Source organism: Pan paniscus, chromosome 22 (assembly GCF_029289425.2).
Source record: "Pan paniscus chromosome 22, NHGRI_mPanPan1-v2.0_pri, whole genome shotgun sequence".
In the NCBI taxonomy this organism is placed as follows: Eukaryota; Metazoa; Chordata; class Mammalia; order Primates; family Hominidae; genus Pan; species Pan paniscus.
This window is the reverse complement of record NC_073271.2, coordinates 15580532-15599602: the sequence shown is the minus strand read 5'-3', so window position 1 is coordinate 15599602 and position 19071 is coordinate 15580532.

Sequence of the window (19071 nt, the reverse complement as noted above, 5' to 3'; positions counted from 1 at the left end):
ACTTGTGTTCAAATAGCTCTTATTTTACTTAACAATGGCCCCAAAGAGCAAGAACAATGATGCTGGTAATTCGGATATGCCAAAGAGAAGCTGTAAATTTCTCCCTTTTAAGTGAAAGGATGAAAATTCTTGATTTAATAAGGAAAGAAAAAAAAAACTTTACTACAGTATGTTGTTATAATTGTTCTAATTTATTATTATTGTTTTAATATCTTACTGTGCCTAACATACATTAAACTTTATCATAGGTCTGTATGTATAGGAGAAAACATAGTGGATATAGGATTCGGTACCATCTGTGGTTTCAGGCATCCACTGGGGGCCTAAAATCGTATGTTCCACAAATAATGGGGGACTCCTGTATGCACATTCAAGCTTGATAAAAGCCCTTTGCCATGGAATTAATTCTTACATAATGAAAGTCAAGGACATTGCAGACCGCGGGTGCCAGCAATGGAGGTTTCTCATTAATGTGCAGGGATTCACTACACAAAGAAACATTCTCTTTGCCTGGTGACAGCTTCTTAGTGGCTGCTTGAAACCTCAGTGGACTTGTACTACATTTGTTATTCAGTCTAAGTTCTGCCGTATTAGAATGAATTCTGCCCTCTTAATACATTCATTGTCTTTGATAAGCTAAAATACACAGGAAATTGCTCACTTTGGGAAAAGGATTAACTAATTCAGGCCACAAAATTCAATTTAGTAAGGGAAAGATCACTTGTAAACTATATTCTGAGCATCTGATTGAAAGCCCTGAGTCAGGTACCAACTAATCAAGACTAATCAAGAGAGAGGTTTTGTTATTATTATTTTCTTTAGAATAACAAATGGTTTTGATGAGATATGCCTTTTTTATTTTACTGCAAATTTTCAAGGATGTCTACCTAGATTTTTGTTTATTCTCTACACTAATAGGGATGACACTCTAGTTCCCTTGAATATTTATACTTCATTCTGATTTTATAAACCAAGCCAAAAAAACCTCTACAAATAAAGCAAAAAGATGTTTCATAATTGCTATCACCTAAAAATGTCTTGCACCTTTATACGTATCAAGAATAATCTAATTTTCTCTCATTGAAAATATCTCCCCCTCCTGCTCACATCACAGTGTTCAAGGCATTCGTGTGCCAACTTTTCCCAGAACACCTGGTCAATCCTTTACTGCCAGATGGACCTGCTGATGCAGAACAAAACAGAGAATAGTTATAATAAATAATTCTGTGGGGGATATTGTTGATAACGTTATTGGTCCAGTCTGCCTTGACTAAAAATTGTAGCAATCCATAGCCTCCATTTATCTGTCTAGAACTAGCAAATTATTCAGAGGTGTCAGAAGGCAAGGTGATAGAATGAAAGAGTACTGGTTTATAAATCATGGGATTGTGCAGTCTGTGCTACTTGCTTTGTTTCTTTGGGGCTCACTTTTCTATCTCTAAAATGAGTGAACTCAGAATTGAGATAATTGAATGAGATGTTTCTTGTACTTCACTCAGGTTTATAGTTCAAAAGCACAGTGTGCACATTGAACTTGTTGACACCCAAAAAACAAGAGACTTTTAAATGGCCTATATTTTTCGGTTAACAGTTGCCTTTCCCTATCATCTTCATTCTCAAAAATAATTTGGAAAATAGTCATATTATAATAAAGTTATATTATTTTAACAAACTCTTGTGAATAATTACTGCTGGATGATGATTATTCATGTTGTAACAGCTGAACATCAACTGTGTTACCAGGTGCCAGGCACCATGGCAGGAGCTGAGACCCTTGAACCCCACTAAGCAAGACTGAAATGTAGGGTTAAGGAACTCACAGAAGTGCACCTGCTCAACAGATAGAAAAAAGCAGAACACAGATGGTTAAATTGCTTAAATGTGGAAATGGAAGCTTCCTGACAAGTGTAAGCTGAACTGGCTCTACTGGGCAAGAAAAAGAGGAGTAGCATGAGAATTTAATGTAAGGATGTTTCAAATGCCAACAAGTGGATGTGAAAAGGAATTAAATTACAAGAGCTTTTTTTTATCAAGTAACTGAAAAATTAATAGAAGAAAGATAAAATGTCACATAGAAAAAATTAAATTCACAGAGGCAGAGGCAAATTTTATGAAAGATAAAAGCTAACACTTAACCAATCAGTATTAGTGGATTTCCAACTTCAGCTGCAATTTTAAAGAGCTTAATAGTCATCACTTATATTCTTCTAACAAGAAATGATTGTACAAACTGAAAATCAATGGTGGTCCTTGAAGAGCTGAGGTTGTTGGGCAAATTGTTACCTTGAAATCTGGAAATCCTTAAAAAAGTGCCCATGCAGAGAATCAGAGCTGAGATCTGCTTACGAGGAGAAGAATCTCATAGAATCTTAAATGAATGTTACCAAAAAAAGGGAGTTCATTTACCTGGAGTAACAAATGACTCTCCACAAGAATGCAGGTTTCGATCAATAGTAATTTTATTACTTTCCACAAGTAAGGAGTGCATGGGGTGTATTCTCCAAGGCAGTGTCTCCCTGAAAGAGGGTTTCATGGGGCAGTGAGAGGGGAGAGGGTGCATCATTGCATGTAGAGGAGAGGTCCCGGTGGGGCAGATGCAGTAAGTCATTATGCTCACACAAAGGTTGCATGTTATGATAATGAAGCTGTTGCTCTTCACGGGGTGGAGATTTTAGCATGATAATAGGAAAAGTTTACTTGGGTTAATCTGTAATTTGCTGGGATCTGTTAGGAGCTTGTTCCAGGCAATTAGGTGAACACATTCTACACAGAGTTTGGGGAAAAATGAAACCGCCGTTTAAAAAAACTATTACAGTGAGAAAATTATGGCAGTGAAAGAGATTTAACCTAACTGACTCCATCTTACCTCTGACCCTCAACCTGCCTTGTTATCCTGGGCATAGGCTGAACTAACTTTGGGAAGAACTTCGTTTATAATTTGACTTTGAAACAGACTGTAACAGCCCTTTCCCAAACAAGCCCCTTCTTGCCTGTGACCAGATTACCTTTGTAAGACTAACACTTTAGCCACAAGATAAGAAATTATGGTTTAGGAGTCACGCAGCCAGAGACCACTAGATTCAGAACATCCCCAATTGTTCCCAGGAATAATATCACTACTGTAAAATCTAAGATTGGTGCTTAAGATACTTTCTAGATCCTGCATTCTGAGGCGCCAGCTGGCACCACCCAGACCTGTAATCTAGCTCAACCAGTTCTGTGAATCCACCCAGGAACAGAAGACAGCAAAAAGTACCCACTTTGACCCTCTCGATTTTGTCACCTACCTGACCAATCAGCACTCCCAACTCCCTGGCCCACTGCTCACCAAATTAGCCTTAAAAAACGCAGTCTCCAAATTTTGGGAGAGATAAATTGAGTAATAAAACTCTGGTCTTCCATTTAGCTGGCTCTGTGTGAATTAAACTCTTTCTCTATGGCAATTCCCCTGTCTTCATAAACTGGCTCCATCTGAGCAGTGGGCAAAACAGGCTGCAAAGCCATAAAACAGGCTGATTGCTCAAGTTGATTACATTCTTATAGTTCCTGGAGACTCTCCCTGTCTTTCTACACTGATAGGAAAACATGAATGGTAACTTTTTCACCAGAAAGGGGTCCCACTCAAGACCCCAAGAGAGGGTTCTTGGTTCTTGGACCTTGTGCAAGAACGAATTGGAGGTGAGTCCATAAAGTTAAAGCAAGTTTATTAGAATCGTAAAGGAATAAAGGAACGGCCACTCCATAGGCAGAGCAGTGGTGTGGGCTGCTCAACTAATTATACTTATAGTTATTTCTTGATTATATGCTAAACAGGGGGTGGATTATTCATGAGTTTTCTGGGAAAGGCAATTCCCAGAACTGAGGGTTCATCCCCTTTTTAGACCACATAGAGTAACTTCCTGACATTGTCACAGCATTTGTAAACTGTCATGGTGATGGTGGGAATGTCTTTTAGCATGCTAATGCCTTATAATTAGCATATAATGAGCAGTGAGGACAACCAGAGGTCACTTTCATCGCCATCTTGGTTTTGGTGGGTTTCGTGGGCCTCTTTAATGACTTGCATCTTGTGCCAACCTCCTATCTCATCCTGTGACTTAGAATGCCTAACCTTCTGGGAATGCAGCCAAGTGGGTCTCAGCCTCATTTTATCCAGCCCCTATATAAAATGGAGTTCCTCTGGTTCAAACACTTCTGACAATTTGAACAAATTAACAAATTACTAGATGCAAAGTGTGGACTGGTGTAAGAATGATAAACTAGGGGCTGCAGTTTTCAGGTGGGTGGGATATATATTTATGGGCAATCTCTCCAAGAGTCCCTAGTAAATATCTGAGAATAATTTCCTATTGGTTCTGGCAGAGAGAGGGGAAAAGAAACAGTTCTGAAATACACCCAAAGTCTTCTCCATAACAAAGGCTTACTCCCCAGAGAAACCATTTAACTAGAGCCTTATTCCACCTTAAGAAAAGGTAATTTCTCCAGTCTAAAATCCTCTAGATTTTCTGTTTCACCTAAAGGAAGAAGAAAAGCTAAGAAACACTTGTGAAAGTCACAGCAGAGGAAATTAGATAGATACATTAAAAGAATGAGATTTAATAATAAGATTACACACTGTTTTCTCTACCCCACAATTTACCCCCAGGCCAGTAAAGACTCAGTAGAAAAACAGTGGATTATAGCTGAAATAGCGGCAAGACACAGACTTTATGAGACTAGTACTTAAGGGATCCCAAAATCAACAGGGGAGACAAAAATAAGGTCACCAGAGGAATTTGAAATCTGTGTACATATAACGCCAACATTAAATACAGCCCAGCTCCAAGCCAGGCTAACATAAAACCTTCCATTAAAGCCTGTTTAGCTCAGTTACTGTTACCTAATACATCATGTCCAGCTTTCAACCAAACGTTATTAGGTATTGATATGGTTAGGCTTCCTGTCCCCACCCAAATCTCATCTTGAGTTATAGTTCCCATAATTACTACCTGTCAAGGAAGAGACCAGGTGGAGGTAATTGGATCATGCGGTAGGTTTCTCTATACTGTTCTCATAATAGTGAGTGAGTTCTCACAAGATCTGATGGTTTATAAGTGTTTGATAAGTTACCTCTTTGGTCATTCTCTCTCCTGCCACCTTGTGAGGAAGGTGCATTCCTCTTCTTCCCTTCTGCCATGATTGTAAGCTTCCTGAGGCCTCCATAGTCATATGGAACTGTGAGTCAATTAAACCTCTTTGCTTTATAAATTACCCAGTCTCGGGCAGTTCTTATAGCAATGTGAGAATGGACAAATGCAGACATATTAATTTCTTTTTTTAAAAAAGCAAGCTTAAGAACCAAACTTAGATAAAACACACACTTTGGGATTATCAGGCAGGACATTTAAAATAACTACTGTTAATTTGTTAAGGGCATTAACAAACTTTATAGATATTAATCTAACTATAGCCATAATCATTTTAAATGCAGATAGTCTAAACATGGTAATTTAGAAGCAGAGATTGTCAGAGATAAAATAATGAATAAACTACACATTCTTAAACAATCAATAAATAAAAGAAGAAATCACATTAGCCTGCTATTGAAACCCGACAAAGACATTATAAGAAAACAACAGACTAATGTTTAATGTGAACATTGACGTAAAAACACTAGCAACCAAACTCAAAACCACATTCATTCAAAGTACTATACAATATAAGAAAGTACTAAAATTCAAATTCAAAGTACTATACAATTTGAGATTTGTTTCTGGAATGCAATAATGACTAATCATATATAATTAATGTAATACACCACATTCCAAGTATGAAAAAAACACACACATGGTCATTTCAACTGATGCAGAAAAGCATTTGACATAATTGTTGTTTTTATGATAAAAACAACAAACTATGAATAGAAGAAAACTACCTCAGCATAATAAAAGTCATATATTTTTAAAAACCCACAGTGATCATCATAATGGTGAAAGACTGAAAGCTTTTCCTCTAAAATCAGGAACAAGGCAAGCATGACTAGTTTTATCCCTTCTATTCAGCATAGTACAGGAAGTTCTAGTCAGAGTAATCACACAAGAAAAATAAATGAAGGCATCCAGTTGGAAATAACGAAATAAAATTATCTGTTTGCAGATGATATGATCTTATCTCTAGAAAACTCTAAAGAGTTCAGAAAAAACTGTTTGAAGTAATACATGAATTCAGCAAAGTAGCAAGATACAGTTACCACCAAAAAAGTTTCATTTTTACATGAAAAAAATGCACATTCTTAAAAGAAAATTATAAAAATAATTCAGTGTATACTAGCATGTAAAGAATACAGTACTTAGGCATTAACCAAGAGGGTGAAAGTTTTGTACAATAAAAACTGGAAGATAATGCCAAAAGACATTGAAGAAGACATAAATAAATAAAAACATGTTTTGTATTTATCGATTGAAAGATTTAATAGTAAGCTGTTTATAGTACCCAAAGTGATCTGCAGATTTAATGCAATCCCTATCAAAATACCAATGACCTATTTTGCATAAATAGTCTCAAGAGACTGAACAGTCAAAATAATATTGAAAAAGAACAAAGCTGGAGGATTCATATTTCCTGATTTCAAAATTCACTACAAAGCTACAGTAATCAAAATATTATGGTACTGGCATAAAGGCAGACATATAGACCAATGAAACAGGTAGCGATCCTAGAAATAAACATTTACATATACAGTCAAATAATTATTGATGGGAGTACCAACACTATTCAATGAAAGCAACAATAATGTTTTCAACAAATGGTGCAGGGAAAACCTGGACGTTCACATGCAAAATGATAAGTTGAACCCTTTTGTAACACCATATATAATAATGAATTCAAATGGTCAAAGACTAAAATGTAAGACTGAAACTATAAAACTTTTCAGGAGAAAATGTAGTGCAAAGCTTCACAACATTAAATTTGGCATTGACTTTTAAAATATGACTACAAATGAGCAGGCAACAAAATAAAAAATAGACAGTTGGACATTATAAAAATTAATAAATTTGTGCTTTAACAGACACTATCAATAGAGTAAAATGGCAACCCATAGGATGGGAGAAAATATTTACATATCATACATCTGATAATGGGTTAATATATAGAATATGTAGAGAACTCTCAAAACTCAATCACGTAAATCAAACAACAAAATTCAGAAATGGGCAAAGGACTTGAATAAACATTTCTGCAAAGAAGATGAAGAAGGACAAATGGTCAATAAGCACATGAAAAAATATTCAACATCACTAAACATTAGGAAAATGCAAATAAAATCTACAATTAGATACTACCTATTATCCATTAGGATGACTACTTTCAAAAATAAACAAATGAAAAACAGAAAATGAGCACTGGCAAGGATGCGAAAACATTGGAACTCTTGTGCACTGTTGCTGGGAATATAAAATGGTACAGATGTTACTTCAAAAATTAAAAACGGAATTGTCATATAATTCAGCAGTTGCATACATACCCTAAAGAACAGTTTATAGCAGCATTATTCACAATAGCTAAAATGTAGAAGCAGCTCAAACATCAACGAATGAATGAATGAATAAACAAAATGTAATAAATGTAGTCTATGCAGGTAATACTATTTAACCTTAAAAAGAGAAGACATTCTGACATATGCTACAACATACATAATCTTGGAGGGCATTATGTTCAGTAAAATAAGTAAGTCACAAAAAGCCAGTATTTCATGAGTCCACTTATATGAGATACATAGAGTAGTCAAATCATAGAGTCACAAAGTAGAATGGCCATTGGCAGTGGCTGAGAAAATGGAGAGTCATTGTTTAGTGGGTATAAAGTTTCAGATTTCCAAAAATGAAAAATGTTATGAAGACGGATCTTAGTGATATTTGCACAATATTATGAATGTATTTAATACCATTGAACTGTATGCTTAAAAATGATAAGATGGTAAATTATATGTTGCGTCTGTTTTACCATATTTAAAAATATTGGAAAAAATACTGCAACAAAATTCTACCAAAAAAAAGAAAGATTAAACACTATTAAATTTTACAAATTACTAAAATTATGCTGTTTCCTAAGTCTCAATAGTCAAATACCTGATATCCAAAATTAAATAATTGATATGTAAATTTTGCAGCATGCAAATCACTTTCACCTCATCTACATTTCTTAACTTCCACAAACAATCCCAGGTAACTGGTGTGTTAAATTTTGAAGGAAACAAACAAAAAAAAATTTAGCTAAGGATTAATTTTTATGTAATGGAAGAAACTACACTAAAACAGATCTTCTAACTCCAAAAGTTAGTGTTAATTCCATTATATGTTTTTTACATTTCTTTCATTTAAATGTAAATACTACGAAACAGGAAAAAATGTCTTTATTATATGAAAATTTAGGCAAAACTTGTATAAGAAATTAAAATTTCTGAGACATTAATTGAATTACATGTGTCTAAAAATTAATAAATCCATTGAGAAACAATTTTTTGAGGAAATGGAAGAAAATAATTTTAAAAGAAACCAAGTCTTCTCCAGTCTTATGCAAGAGTCATAATTTGATGATAATATTTTGAATAAAATATTAAGTTTTATTTTTATTGCTGCTTCTGTTTTACTGCTGAATGTTAAAAGCTGATACTGGTTATGAGCTTGTGGAAAACAGTTCAAATTACATTCAACAACTAAATGACAATGGGTTGTATTTCATGAACGCAAAAGCTGTCTTCCTGATAATACATTTTTATTAACATCATCAAGACTGTTTCAACAAAACATTAAATAATGGAACTTGCATTATTATGCATTGTTATTTTCTAATGTATCATCTGCACAAAATAAATGACATTATATATTATCGTGAGGATTGGTGGCTGAAAGCAAACAAAAACATGTAGTTTCAATGAATTTAGCTATCAACGAGTTAGGTTCCTGTTGTGCCCAAGGCTCACCTGGATTTTGTGAGAGATACCAAAGAGTAAAAAGCTCAATCTCTACCTATCCTCAAAGATCTTTAACTTAAGTATGAAAGATGTCATCTAAATAGATGGCTGGAGAAAAGGCAAAGTATAAGAAGAGTATTTAACGTCTAAATATCAGAACTCAGGAGAGGGAGAAACGCCAGTTAATCAGAAAATTTGTCTCATCCCGAGGGTGTGCTGAAGAGAACACGAGGTTTTAGATCTTTACCAAAACAGTGACAGCAAAATTTAGCTATGTATAACCAAAGTACAATGTCCTGGGACCTCTTGTGCCCTGTGTTATTTAAGGCTCAAGCTGCAGCTACTGTTCAAAGTCAGGAGAGAACAATAATATTAATATGGTTACCCCCCACATGGCTCCTGTTTTGCATCATGCAGTGGATGGATGATATACTGTATTGTACCATGCCACCTTTTCCCCTGATAAATAGTGTGTCAGCTGTAGGTAGCTTTTGAAAATAATTTATTATCTTTACAAGAAAACTAGAAAGAACTTAAATAGAAAAATCTTGGTTAATAAAGAAAGCAGGGACTGTCCAATTCAACAAGCCTGTTTGACTCTCAATTCCAAAATGACTCTCAATTCCAAATGCTCTGTTGACACTGAGCATATTATTTAATCTCACTCAACCTCAATTTTTTCATGTGTGAAATGAAAATGATGCTTTTGTGATTATTACTAATGGCTATTGGTATTAAATAAGAAAATAATAAGTTAGGTATCTGGTAAGTAACATTCGGTACTCAGTAAGTGTTCAATTCATTCTTTCCTTGCGTTTAATGAAATTCTCAGCCAACATCATAACTCATCTTTAGAGTCTACGACTCTGTATAGACCAAAGAGTAAAAGTCAACATTATTGTGACTGTAGTTGTCTCATATTCAGATCAATATCATTGGCATTTCTGCCCTCATCCTCTTCTTGCCCATTAAATTTCATTATTCAGTTTTATTTAAAAAGTATACATGCTGATATAATTAGTGTATTTGACATGAAAAGTTGAAAAAATCAGTAATAATAAAATTAAAACATAGGTTTAAATCATTATATTTTATGATTAGAACTTTAACTTAATAATTTCTAATTATCACTAACATTTTGATTTAGTTATTCTTATTACTGTTCTACATTACTTTTACATTCCTATGAGGCACCTTTACTGTTTGTTAACAATTCACACTTTAATTATCCTTTTACATATTTGTCAAATCTCTTTTTTTTTACTAGAATAAATACTTTTTGTGAAAAGTTTGGCCAAAGTTAAAGTTTTTTTAATTTTATTTATTTGTACTAAGGCCATTATATTATCAATTTCATATAATACACTGGCATCTTTATTTGAAATATTAAAAATTGCATTTATTATGTGGCATGAAGTAATTAAAACTTATGCTCTTTATTATTAAATTATTTTTAATTTTTTTGGTAAAGCAATATTTTTGGTTGTTATTTAAATAAAATTTTAAATTTAATTTGGCTGTTGCTCTTAATGGGATTCATTTGTGTTTATTTTTCTCATTTTGCTACCATTAATATTAATTAGATTTAATTATATACTTTCTTGATTGTATGTAAAATAGTGACATAGTAATGTTTAGAAAATTTACAGTTTTTACAAATATGAATATTTTTAAATTCTATGTGTAATTTGTAATTAGATAGGCCTTGAAGCCAATGCAGTTTCATGTTCAGGTATATTTTGAATCCTTTACAAATTGTCTGGCAAGTTAGGGGTTGACATAGACTTTAGATTGTATTACTTGAATTATTTTTTATAAATAACTGCTTTAAAAATAATTATTTTGTAGGTAAAAAAACAGCATTATTTTTGGATTGAATAACTAAATTGGAGCTTTCATTCTAGAAACAAAAAGTGGAAAACAAGGAATTGCCAGAGAAATCCAAATAAATTTACAAGAATTTAAAAAAATTATTAGCTAATTTAAAGGAAGCAAAATGTTAATATTCTTAAGAATTACAATGTCTTTCGATGTGAATTTACTACATATGCTATTGTAGTAAACCTACTCTTTATTACCTTTAAATATTAAAGGTTTTATTCTTTTCCTTTTCTAAACCAAAATACTTCAGTTAGATGATAGAAGTCTAGTACTATGGCTTATTAAGTCATTGTTGCATAATATATCATCTCATTAAATAATGTTGTAATAAGATTATTATTATTTTCATTTTATTAATGACAAACCTGATGCTCAGAAATGCTAATTGAAATAATCAGGGTAATTCAGCTACTAAGAAACTAAACCAGAAATTAAAGTTCTTATTTGTTATTGCAGGTTGGGTCTCCTTGGAAGAAGAGTCTGAGATGGAGGTTAACAAACAAAAATTTTTTAGGGTATGTTCTTGAAATCAAGTCCTGTTGGGGATGTGAAGGAAGTGGGTTGAGGGAGAAGCATGGCTGTCGTGCAGGCTTAACAAAGGCTGTGACCAATCCCATGAAGATTTCTAAAATGGACATAGCTGTTTAGAATTGCTCTGAGAGAACATGAAGTCTTCCAAAAGTAGTAACCCTTCATGTTGCAAAGTGTGCAATAGAATAAATTGTCCCTTACAGGCTGGGTACTTTGGCTTATGCCTGTGATCCCAGCACTTTGGGAGGCCGAAGCAGGTGGATCACATGAAGTAAGGAGTTTGAGACCAGCCTGACCAACATGATAAAACCCCATCTCTACTAAAAATACAAAAATTAGCTGGGCATGGTGGCAGGCACCTGTAGTCCCAGCTACTCAGGGGCTGAGGCAGGAAAATCACTTGAACCCAGGAGGTGGAGGTTGCAGTGAGCCGAGATTGTGCCATTGCACTCCAGCCTGGGTGATAGGGCAAGACCGTCTAAAAAAAACAAAGTCCCTTACTTCAGAGCAGGACTTTGCAACCTTTAACTATTAACACTTTGGGCAGTCAAGTATTTTTTTTTTTTTTTGAGGGTCTGCTCTATGCATTGTAGGATTCCTGGACTCTACTTGGTCAATTCTAATAGTATGCCTCCCTACTTGTAACAACCAAAAATACCCCTAGATATTGTCAAATACACACTCGGACACAAAATCTCCCTTCCTCCCAGTCAAAACTAGAGCTTAAGAGGACAGGTGCTAGAAAGTTTCAGATCATTAGCCTCAAAAATGTCATTGAGGCTGCAGGTCTGAGGCTCCATAGGGCTTATCCCCTGCCCTCTGGAACAATAAATGTGAACTATTTCTGAGTTGTCTTTTAAATATAAATGTAAAGAACATATTCGTTGGATAAATGGCCACTTATCATGTATCTGAAACCATGCACAGAAAGCACATCCTGCACTGCAAGGGAGTTTTTCACTTGGCTGAGTTTGTGGGAGTATACCGTTATTCTCGACAATCCATCTTCAATGAGCCTGTAGTGGCAAATTTCACAAAATAAATGGAGATACGAGGGTAACCACTACTCTTATATCTTATTATTTTTGCAGGTGTCTCTGACTGATTCATATTTACTGTGGTAAATATTATTTCCTATCTCAGATGGTAAGTGGGGGAGTTTCAAAGAATTCTACTTGGTTTTCCCCACTGTAATAGTGTAACCTCATTGACTAAGGAACTAATAAAGAGATTTTGCAAACTGCCAACTATATGCCCATTTTGATTTACAGTTGGAACCCAAAAAACGATCACCAGGTGAATCCATCAAACGAGTGGATCCACTAGCCAGACCTGGGCCAGGACTCTTATTTATTATTTGGCTCTCACATGACTCATTCTAATAAGGGATCCATGTTAAGGCTTCACATGAACAGTATAAATGTTAGCTTGGATCCTGTGTTCAATCGTCCTCAAAACTTGGAGGAGTTTCTTTTCTCACTGTATAATTACCTGACAAATGGCTTTAGATTTCCTAGGGGAAGGACTGGGGAATTATCACATATTTACTCTAGTATTGCAGGAACTGTCCTTTTAGAGACAAAACCTCTTCCTTTGTCAGTGACAATCAGGTTGGAAAACTGGCCCAGGTCTAAACATTGATAAAGAAATTATAAATATTAGAGTGGTTGCCCATCTATTTTTCCCTTAAGGACACTGTGCTCTCTAATCCTCCCCACAACTCTCTGTGAGTTAGGCTCCCTGGCTATCGCTCCGACCTTGACTCATATTACAATTTCTACTGTCTTGCTTCAGACAGTAATATACTGCCAGCTGGCTTCTATAATTTTGGAATTCTGTCATTGTCTCCATTGCTATCAATGAGTCCAATTCTATAATAGAGTTTTCTAAAGTTAGCTCTTATCTACAGAGAAGATCCAACACTGAACTTCTTATGGGTGCTCATTTTACTGTTTTAAGCACATTGTTTTTATTGTTTTGGTAAATTTAGGCCCTCCTAGAGACAAGAGTTCTTTGTTGAGTTTTCTGGCCTACATTGTATATTCTCTCTAGCTTGCCTATTATTCTGAAACTTTTCATTTATTCTTTTATCATATGAGATGGCAATTTCAGCAATTCTCATAATAGACCCTCACTCTGTCCAAGGTTCTGAAATCTATGGTAGCAACAGGAAAGCAACATGCCCGGGGAAGGTATCAGAATGTTAAATGTTTAATTCTAGGAAAATGCTTCAAATATACTTTAATAAATTATCCCTTATTAAACTATATATTCTACCTCCTTTGATCTAGAAAGTTAATATCTTATAATAGATAGATAGATAGATAGATAGATAAATAGATAGATAGTAGAGATAGATACTCTTCCATTTCCTACCAGTACATGTTGTTTAGGTCCTGCAGCTCCTTCATGATACTTTGTCTTTCTTAATTGGTGAAATTTACCTTGAAAAGTTATGTTGTCAATTAATCCAGTTTATGGTCTGGTGTACAGGAAACTATGTAGTAACAGATCCTTGAAGGGGTGTATGCATTATCTCATCATGCACATTTTCATGGAGCAGAGGAGAGTGCTAGCCTTTAAAAGAGAGAAGTTGGTCATTTCAGCAGGTACTGGAGTATATGGAAAGTCAACATTTTCACATGTAACACTAACTAAGGCCCTAATCTTAGGATATCAGCGCACCCTAGATGGAAAGATCAACCTTCTCCCAAGCTCTCCTGTTCTTATTAAACCTCAGACCTGCTCCTCAGCTTTATTTGCTTTCTGACTGCATAAGATGAGTCTCTTTATACGCTGTGAGGGAGGCTTTCTAGATTTTTCACCCAGACTTTAGGTGATAATCACACTCAGGCTTTCATTATCGTTGCTCAAAACATCAATTACCCCCTGCAAAAGCACATAATTCTATTATCCTTATAAATATTACTCCTTACCTATATCACCAAGCCCTGATAATTTAACTTTAACTCATATATAGGATATAAGACCTGTGCCTGTGAAAATTTAAACAACCGCACTACTACTATGTGTCAGAATGTATCTGTGCTCCAATTACTACTAACAATAGACTTCCTATTGTTATCTGACCAATATATGACCCAGCTAGAAAATTCCAATTAATATTCTACTTTTTTTCTCCCACTTCTTGTACCAACAATTGAAGGTAAAGTTCCTTAGGATGTGGACCCAGAGAAGATTAGCATATGAAATTTAATCAGAGAAGGCTTTCTTGTGCGATTAGAAAAAGATGTAGTATTAGGTCAAAGGATAATTTAGGATGCAATACAGCCTCAAATAAGGTGTCAGCCAAACAACAATGGTCCTTGAGAGTTATTTCAAAATGAGAGAAGAAGTAGAACCTTTATACCACTGTATCACAATCTTTGAATGAAGGCTGCCCCTTGTAGGTGGCTTGTCAATACCCATGGTAGCACTCTATAGCCAAGGCACTTTCCATAGAGAGTTGTCAGTTGAAGGCTATCATCTAGGTACATGACAACAACTAGAAAAATAAATTCTTTAGTCTTGAAGGGATATGCTTATGGCCAGTGCATTATAACATCCACTATAACAAGCCACAAAATCTGTGTGTTTTTAATGGTGCCATGCTGTCAAATAGACTACCACTTTGGTTACATATGACTGCTGTGATTCTTGAAACACATGGTTTACTTTTTGTAGAAGAATTATCTTTTTTACTGTTAAAGTTCACCCCACCTCACTAAGTTAATGTGAAATTAAAGGAGATGGGTTAATGTTTGGCAGCATAGAACCTGTATTTGGAATCACAAATTTACAGGTCTTATGACAGATGAGTTTATTTATCTAAAAATGTATAAAAATGTCTCTGCTTTTAAAATTATATTTTAATTTTAAATAATAATTTCAATTTTATAAGCTGTAAAATTGAATGATGTGACAAAATATGGCTAATTTTTAACTGAATTTCCTTTCACTTCTAATATTATCATTAGACTATAGTTCTCAAATTTGCCTGCAATTAGATTGGTTCTAGTCAATGAAATAAATACACCTAGTGGATGTATGCTATGTTTAGACATGACTCATATAAAAATTCACACATATTATTTCCCCATGTTTATTCTTCTTGAAAGCCACTCATTGAAGTTTGTGGAGCCACGAGATGAAAGGTGTTTGAGTATTTAAACCGCCAATTGGAGGAGACGTGTTTTCATGTCAGGAAGAGCTATTTTGGACTGCTCATGAGTAGAAAATATATTTTCATTTTCTTAAGAGGCTAATTTATCTGTTAGTCAGCTAGTGCTCCCTTGATTAATGGAGGTTATACTTAAAATTTTATTTTATATCTGCTGAGTATTTATAGCTATTTTTTCCTTTTAAATATATATAAATATATATAAATTTCTTTTTTTTTAATTATACTTTAAGTTCTAGGGTACATGTGCACAATGTGCAGGTTGGTTACATATGTATACATGTGCCATGTTGGTGTACTACCCCCTTTAATTCGTCATTTACATTAGGTATATCTCCTAATGCTATCCCTCCCCCCTCCCCCCACCCCACAACAGTCCCCGGTGTGTGATGTTCCCCTTCCTGTAACCAAGTGTTCTCATTGTTCAATTCCCACCTGTGAGTGAGAACATACGGTGTTTGGTTTTTTGTCATTGCGATAGTTTGCTGAGAATGATGGTTTCCAGTTTCATCCATGTCCCTACAAAGGACATGAACTCATCACTTTTTATGGCTGCATAGTATTCCATGATGTATATGTGCCACATTTTCTTAATCCAGTCTGTCATTGATGGACATTTGGGTTGGTTCCAAGTCTTTGCTATTGTGCATAGTGCTGCAATAAACATACATGTGCATGTGTCTTTATAGAAGCATGATTTATAATCCTTTGGGTATATATCCAGTAATGGGATGGCTGGGTCAAATGGTATTTCTAGTTCTAGATCCTTGAGGAATCCCTACACTGTCTTCCACAATGATTGAACTAGTTTACAGTCCCACCGACAGTGTAAAAGTGTTCCTATTTCTCCACATCCTCTCCAGCAGCTGTTGTTTCCTGACTTTTTAATGATCATCGTTCTAACTGGTGTGATTCCCTATTTAATAAATGGTTCTGGGAAAACTGGCTAGCCATATGTAGGAAGCTGAAACTGGATCCCTTCCTTACACCTTATACAAAAATTAATTCAAGATGGATTAAAGACTTAAATGTTAGACCTAAAACCATAAAAACCCTAGAAGAAAACCTAGGCAATACCATTAAGGACATAGGCATGGGCAAGGACTTCATGTCTAAAACACCAAAAGCAATGGCAACAAACGCCAAAATTGACAAGTGGGATCTAACTAAACTAAAGAGCTTCTGCACAGCAAAAGAAACTACCATCAGAGTGAAGAGGCAACCTACAGAACGGGAGAAAATTTTTGCAATCTACTCATCTGACAAAGGGCTAATATCCAGAATCTACAAAGGACTCAAACAAACTTACAAGAAAAAAACAAACAACCCCATCAACAAGTGGGTGAAGGATATGAACAGACACTTCTCAAAAGAAGACATTTATGCAGCCAACAGACACATGAAAAAATGCTCATCATCACTGGCCATCAGAGAAATGCAAATCAAAACCACAATGAGATACCATCTCACACCAGTTAAATATATATAAATTTCTATAGTGCAGCTGTATTTAGCTTCCACCTTGTTTAATTTATTGTTGTTTTTAAAAGATAAACACCAAAAACTTATATTCATTTTCCATTTTAAAACTATTTTTGTTCTCTTTCTCCATTCATTTATGTTTATGAATATCTTTTTATCAGAATTTTTATATTGGATTATTAATTATATATATTTTGTTAATAATTTTTAAAGTAATTATTAGTCTGGGAATGAATCACAATTGGCAAATGCTTGTTTGAATGTTAATGTACAGAGGAAACAATGATTAATTCCATTTGTAGTTTGGGGACGTCAAATTTGAGATAATCCTTGAAGATGGAAAAATATTATACCAGGTAGATAAATAAGAAGCTGGTGTGTTTGTGTGGCAGTGAGAGTTCCATGGGATAAGAACACTCTGGTCTGTAGTATTTGTCTGTCTAAAAAGTTAAATTGAGATATTATACAATATATTCAGAGAACCAAGGATAGTACAAGGTGGCGAGGATGGAGAGGTCATGGTAGAGTGCCTGGGATAGGTGATGTAATTTGTTAATGATTTTCACTTTAAAGTTTTAGATTTGGATGTTGTATATCAATTTAAAATTTGTTTATTTTCTATGTTTTTCTCTCTTCCTCTTTTTTAACCTCACACTTATTAAAATGACTATTATCAAAAAGACAAAAGATAACAAGTCTTGGAAAGTATACAAAGAAAAGGAATTTTTTATAAACTATTGGTTGGGATGTCAATTAGTATAGACATTATAGCAAACTATATTGAGGTTCCTCAAAAAGCAAAAAATAGAACTATAATACGTTCCACTTCTGTATTCCAAAAGGAATTGAAATTAGTATGTCAAAGAGATATCTGCCTTCCTATCTCCATTGCAGCAATATTCACAATAGCCAAGACATAGAATCGAGCTAAATATCTATCAATTGATGAATGGAAAAAGAAAATGTGGCATATATGCACAATCGATGACTTAGCCTATTTTGTGCTTCTGTAACAAAGCATCAGAGACCAGGTCATTTATAGTGAACAGACGTATATTGGCTCACAGTTCTTGGTGCTGGAAACTCAAGATTGAGGGACCAGAATCTGACAAGGGCCTTGTTGGATTGTCTTATGGTGAAAAGCAGAAGAGCAAGAGAAGGTGAGTGAGACAGAGAGAGAAGGCTGAAGTCACCCTTTTCTTAGGAATCCAATCCTGAGATAGTGGTATTATTAATCCATTAATGAGAAGGATGCCCCATGACCCAAAACTCTTCCATTAAGTGCCATCTCCCAATGCCCCTGCATTGATAATCAAGTTTCCAATACATGAACTTTGAGGAACACATTCAAATGATAGCAGTGAAATACTATTCAGGCTTTAAAACTAAATTTGTCATCTGAGTCAACATGGATGAACCTGAAGAACATTATGCTAAGTGAAATAAGCCAGTCACATAAAGATAAATACTATAATATCATTTCTTATAAGTGTAATCTAAATAAGTCAAACTCATAGAAGCAGAAAGCAGAAAGGTGGCTACTAGAGAATGGAGGGATGGAGGATGCAGGATAGAATGGAGAGATAAATTTCAAAAAAAATAGTGTATATCATAATTGCTTTTGTATTTATTGAAGAAACACATTGGAGACACTCTTCCTTACTATTCAGTGACACATTTGTTGAGACTGACCTTACAACTTACTGTGCTTTTCACTATTTTGAGAAAGAGGTGATAGTCATAAAGTGCAAAGTTTCAGTTAAACAGGAAGAATAAGGTTTTTGAGATCTATTCTACAGCAGGGTGACTATAGTTAATAATAACGTATATTTCAAAATTCAATTTCCTTACCTTAAAAATAATAAGTATAAGAGGTGAGAAATGTGTAATTTTCTTGATTTAATCATTCCACATGTATATTTATATAAAATATCACATTGTACTCCACAAATATATAAGACTATTAGGTCAATTAAAAATACAAATAAGAAGGCATCATTGCTCTAGGAAAAAAAGGAAGGAATTGACACAATCAGGCTTGCAT